General features: G+C 36.1%; 1 pseudogene across 1 annotated transcript; it reads left to right on the top strand.

Moving 5' to 3' along the window:
- The first annotated feature begins 233 nt into the window (after positions 1–233).
- LOC132180406 (G-type lectin S-receptor-like serine/threonine-protein kinase At4g03230) lies at positions 234–4,824 on the top strand (annotated as a pseudogene). Its single transcript, XR_015912098.1, has 8 exons — positions 234–1,646; positions 1,949–2,426; positions 2,876–3,007; positions 3,164–3,363; positions 3,449–3,658; positions 3,802–4,039; positions 4,124–4,256; positions 4,340–4,824. The product of XR_015912098.1 is annotated as a G-type lectin S-receptor-like serine/threonine-protein kinase At4g03230 (transcript).
- Positions 4,825–6,172: the final 1,348 nt, after the last annotated feature.

The following is a 6,172-nucleotide window of genomic DNA, read 5'->3' as shown; positions in this document are numbered from 1 at the left end:
ATTTCCTCCAAACCGGTTTGAAGGAAATTTTTGTTATTTGAAAAACTATTTGCTAAAATAAAAAAAATAAAAAAATTACTTTAACAAACTATTTTAGATAGAAATTAAAAAAAATAATAATAATAATTTTGGATCTTGTAAATAGCTAAGGATGCATCTACCCGCGAATCAATGTCAGTGGCAGCTTTCTAAAAAGAAAAAAAAAAACGCACCTTAGGACCCTCAACAAACAAAAAGACAGGCAGGCGGGATTCAACCTATTGAAACCCACGTAATCATGTCGATTACGTGGGGTTATAGAACAAGAATGTTTTGCAACGAGATGAAATATAAGCATCTTCAGTGTGCTTCAAATGATAATAAATTAGTTACCTGCATGCATGCTTTATTCGAAATGGATTGCTATGCAAGTTTGCTGTTGTCTTCCATCTTGCTCTTGTACGTACTCTTGTGGTGTTCCTGTCGCGTGGATTATTGCTATGCCAGAGATACTCTGAAGAATGGCGAGTGGATTACTGACAATGAAGAAACCCTCATCTCCAGTGGAGGAACGTTTGAACTGGGATTCTTTACTCCTATCAGAAGCTCTAGCCACAACAGGTTTGTCGGTTTTTGGTATCACAAATGCGATGAACAGACAGTTGTATGGGTTGCCAACAGAGACAGCCCAGTACTTAACGGTTCCATTGGAATTTTTGGAATTGCAAAAAATGGCACCCCCATGATCTCGGATACCAATGGAAAAGTAAATTATTTCTCTCTTATTTTTTCTTCCTCGCGAGGACGACCGTCTACAAATCGGACTGTGACGCTCATGAATTCTGGAAACTTGGTCTTGAGCAATGATGATGATAAGTCGGCGACGAGTCTATGGGAGAGCTTCCAAAATCCAACTGATACAGTTCTTCCAGGTATGGATATGAATGAATTCAGGTCATTGATTTCATGGATACGCGATGGTGACCCGGGATCTGGGCAGTTCACATTTAGGCGAGCTGAAGGAGAGGGCATATCTAGCTACGTTATCTCAAAAGACCCAGGAGTCGATTATTGGAGAAGTAGTTGGATAGGAGACAACTTAGATGAAATAATACCCTATGACATAGCAAGATTGTTATTTAATATCAGCAATAGCGGGAATTATAGTTACGAAAGGTTAGTGATGAATTATACGGGGGAATTACAGTACTATCGGAGCTCGGGTGTGGACCAGGGAAATTGGTCTTTGATTTGGAGAAAGCCGGAAGACAATTGTAGCATTTCCAATTTTTGTGGGAATTTCGGCAGCTGCAATATTAACAATAGGCCACTCGTATGCAAGTGTTTGCCCGGGTTCCATCCTATTGACCAGGGGAATTGGAATTCTAGAAATTTTTTGGATGGGTGCACCAGAAATTCAACATCATTGGACAAGAGCGTCACGTTCTTGAGCTTAAAGATGATGAAAGTGAGCAAACCGGCCTATTCTTCAACATCATCATTCAATGAATCAGAATGCAGAAAGGAGTGCCTTAACCGCAGCAGGTGCCAGGCTTATTCAATACAGTCCAGATATTGCAAAATTTGGACTTCGGATCTAAGTAATCTTCAAGAGGAGTACACACACGGTGTTAACCTCTTTGTCCGTGTTGCGAAATCTGATATAGGTACTCCTTTTACACATTGGAATAGGCTGGGATTAATTTGGTAAAAGTTTTTTTTTTTTTGGTAATTAAAAAATCATCACTCGTGTTAAAAACAGAGTGAGAAACCATCTCTGCTGGTATGGATTAATTTTAAATCACCTTCACCCTTGGGCTGTCAGGGTTCATTTAAAGTAGTATTTTACATGTCAAGCAGCTCGCTACAATGTTATAATGCTAGGCAGGTTCATAACATTACAAGGCCTAAAGCTCATTTTCAATTTTCAATTTTTAAGCTCATTGTCCCAAACTTTATATCTTTGCAGGATCAACTCCAAGGAATTGTGAGCCTTGTGGCACAAACCTGATCCCCTATCCGCTGAGCACTGGAACAAATTGTGGTGACCCCATGTACTTTAGTTTCTACTGTAACAATTCCACAGGCCAAGTTAACTTCAAGACGCCCAATGGCACCTATCGAGTTGCAATTATCCATTCAAGTACACGAAAATTTGTCATCCTAGTCAAATATGCAGGAGACGATACAAATTCAACAGGAATTCTGCATCTCAATAAGTCATTACCGTTTAATGCGATGATTGATTCTGACAACGTACTATAGTTCTGAAGTTAAAGATGAAATAGAGATTGGTTGGAAGCCCCCGCTGGAGCCAAGCTGTAATTCGCCCAACGACTGCAAGGACTGGCCCAATTCAACTTGCAATGTAGTAGGAGAAGGAAAGAGGATGTGCCTTTGCAATAGAAACTTCCAATGGAATGGCTCAAATTTAAATTGTACTAAAGGTCAGAATGCTATTTCATATGCCTCTGCCAGATTAAGATTATTCTATTACTGAAGAATGAATTAGACCACTAAGAAGGGGGATCTTGTCATATTGATAATTTTTTCTTTCTTGTTTAAATTAGTTGTGATAATCAAACCCATAACCCTTTCTCCATTGCATTTCATCAACTTTCTAAAAGTTTTCTTTTCCTTTATGTATAATCACAAGCTACTAAAAGTACGTTAGAAATTGGGAGGTTTTTGGTAGAACTTTCAAATCCTCTTTAGTAATATCATGCTTATCTTGTATAATTACGACAATTAATCTAAACAGTATATTTCTTGAATTTGACTTTTTATCATTTTGATTTTTCAGTCAGAGCTTGTGCACTGCCAAAAAAATTATCATGGGGAGTCGTTTTCATATTTCAAATGTTTATGTAAGAGTTGTTCTCTTTCTTTCTTGTAGAAGGTGCCCAATCTTCAAAAGGAAAGATTTCATTGACTTTGATTGTCATGATACCTCTCGTAGTAGTGTCTCTCCTCGCAAGTGCAATTGTTTGTATATATATGCGGAAAAGAAAGATGGCCAAGAGACAAGGTAACTGCTTTGCCAAAATGCACTCTACCTTGCACAATCTGTTGTATTTCCATTTCCATCAAAATAAAAGCCACTTTTTACATGTAATTAGTTATTATGTAAGTGTAATTGATTATATATATATATGGTTTTTTTTTTTTTTTTTTTTGAGCTCAGAAAATCAAAGAAAGCGAGCACTTCGTGGATTAGACAATGAAAAACATGTCAAAGACTTGATAGACTCTGTTGAATTCACAGAAGAAGATAAGAAAGACATAGATGTACCATTTTTTGACTTGGAAAGCATTCTTGCAACAACAAATAGTTTCTCAGATGCAAACAAGCTTGGAGAGGGGGGCTATGGGCCGGTTTACAAGGTGATTTTAACAATATTAGTTGGTATTTAATCCTCATGTAAACTAGTTTATGGTTATTGGTAATATTGTGAGTATGGTGTCTCAGGGCACATTTTCAGGAGGTCAACAAATTACTTTAAAGAGGCTCTCATGTGTCTCACGACAAGGCTTACAAGAATTTAAAAATGAGGTGGTGTTGATTGTCAAACTTTAACATAAAAATCTTGTTAGTCTTTTGGGATATTGCGTAAAAGGATATGAAAAGATTTACTCTATGAGTACATGCCCAACAAAAGCTTAGACTCATTTATATTTGGTTGGCCTCTAAACTGAATTCCTAATCTCTTGCAATGCTTCATAGATTATATATATATATATATATATGGTTTTAGTAAAAGCTCATTTATTAATATTGCTAAAAATATTGTTCTCTTTAATGGCAAATGAAAACATTTCAAGATAAAAAGCTAAGCATGTCTTTGGACTGGGAGGTGCGCTTCAAAATCATTTTAGGAATAACTCGTGGGCTTGTCTATCTTCATCATGACTCCAGATTGCGAATCATCCATAGAGATATGAAAACCAGTAACATTCTTTTAGACAAGGAGATGAACCCCAAAATATCTGACTTTGGCTTGGCAAGGATGATTGAAGGCAAAGAAACCGAGGCTAGCACAACCAAACTAGCTGGAACTTAGTAAGTTTATGGTAGGCACTATATAGTTTAATTATGAAAGCTGATTCAATCCTAACTTATCCACCAATAAACATTATAATGCAGTGGCTATATGTCTCCGAAGTACACACAAAATGGAATGTTTTCATTTAAATCCGATGTTTTTAGCTTTGGTGTGGTTCTACTTGAGATTATATGTGGCAGAAAGAATGATGCCATCATGAGCCTTATAGGTTATGTAAGTGTACTTAATTTTTGTAGTAATTAATTTCTTTAGTAGGTTTATTGTCCATAAAAATTTTGATTTTAAAATTGTCCTAGGTTTGGAGATTGTTGGATGAAAACAAGGTGTTGGATTTAGTAGACCAAACTCTACGTGAAGATTGCAATGCATACCGGTTAGCAAAGTGTGTAAATATTGGACTCTTATGCTTACAAGACGACCCAAATGATTGCCCCACGATGTTAAATGTTGTTACCATGCTTGACAGTGAAGCTGCAACAATTCCAACTCTAAAACGACCATCTTTGGTTCCAGGGACATGCCTTTCTAGCACAACTAGTTCTTTTACTAGACCAAACACGCTTACAGAATCAACTAGTAGTTTCGGAGGAACATGACACCAATGCAAGTTCTCTTGAATCTGTCTTCTCTTAATAAGAAGGTTCTAGCGTCGACAAAACGTTGGTTTTATGAATAAGAAGGTTTTCTCCCAATATCTCTTCATTTTCTTGAGCCTTCTTTATGGTATCTGTATTTGGTGATGATTGTAATTTCTTTTTCTATTTTGTTTCAATCATTGTGAAGTAACCTATATGTAAGATTTGAATATCTATTCCTTTACCTGAAACTTCTCTGGTAACTGTGTTTGGTGTTGATTGTAATTTATTTTTCTTATTATTTTTTTTTTTCCGGTTCAAGTTTGAATATAATCTCTTCTCATTCAAGAACAGTTTTTTTTTTCTTGTCTTTTTCTCTTTTATTATATTTTTATTTTATTTTGAGTGGGTGGGAGATTTGGGTAGTGTTATTCACATGCAAGAATTAAGTCAAGTGAAGTTGAGCGTATGCTTTTGACTAGATAAATCAAGTTTCTCGATCCTCCTAAAGCATGTATTTACACTTCTACCACTCTATTATTCCGGTGTAACATTAAATAGTCAATCAATAGCGGCCTATTTAGTTGGCAAGACTTGGCCAAGATCGTGCCTTACTTTTAGACATTCGACATAAGGAAGGGCGGGCAACGATTTTCAGGTATCTTCACATAATTATCAAGTTTATGATTATCTTACCTCTGACCCTTCGAGAAATTTTACCTTTTAAGTTTTACCCTTGCTAACTTAAGCTTCATAGACTTCTCCCTCCTACACCCCGGACAAGTCTCTGATTATCCAATGCCCGACATAATTAACACCAATGTTTTAATAAATAAATAAAATGTGATAATGACGGAAAATCTATTATTGAATTTTTTGCACGTTTTAATATTAGAAATTAACTAATAAATAAAACGCCTTTCAGAATTATTAAAAATAACAATTTTTTATTAATTTAAAAACCTGGGACAATTGAACATTCGAAGTTGAATTCCAACGATGGTTGCCTTGAGATGTTCCCAAGTAATTAAATTCACTAGAAATCTAAATTATAAGGGAAAAACGGGCAATTGCAAGTCACATGAGCCTCTTTGTTGGCACTAAATGTACCGACTTTTGAGAAAGAAAAGCTACCACAAACGATTCAACAAGGTCTGTCTTGCGTTATGGGGTGGTGTACGATGCACATTCTCACATTATACATTTTTCAAGTTTTGCTAAAAAAAGACGTGGTAGTTTATGTCAAGTGAAATTGTGTCTTGTTCTTAAAATTGACAGGTCTTTTCGCAATGAGAACAAGAACAGTAAATCCATAATGACCGCTAACCCAAAAAAGGCGTGGGACAAATTTCACGACAACGTAGCCTGGTTTAGTACCACTCAGAGTTGGTTTTTACTCACCATCCTCTCAGCCGTGATGGATACTTGCCAATGACCTACAGTGAAATAATATGGCCCAGAGACATTAAAAATTGACAGGTCTAGAATTTTCGGCGTTTGTGTCTCCTTAATTATTTACTGCTTCTTCTCATATTCAATGAACATTTATGTATT

The sequence above is a fragment of the Corylus avellana genome, chromosome 5 (genome assembly GCF_965113065.1).
Source record: "Corylus avellana chromosome 5, dhCorAvel1.hap1.2, whole genome shotgun sequence".
Lineage (NCBI taxonomy): Eukaryota > Viridiplantae > Streptophyta > Magnoliopsida > Fagales > Betulaceae > Corylus > Corylus avellana.
Note: the sequence above shows the minus strand (reverse complement) of the source record. Positions and strands in the feature narration are given on the sequence as shown.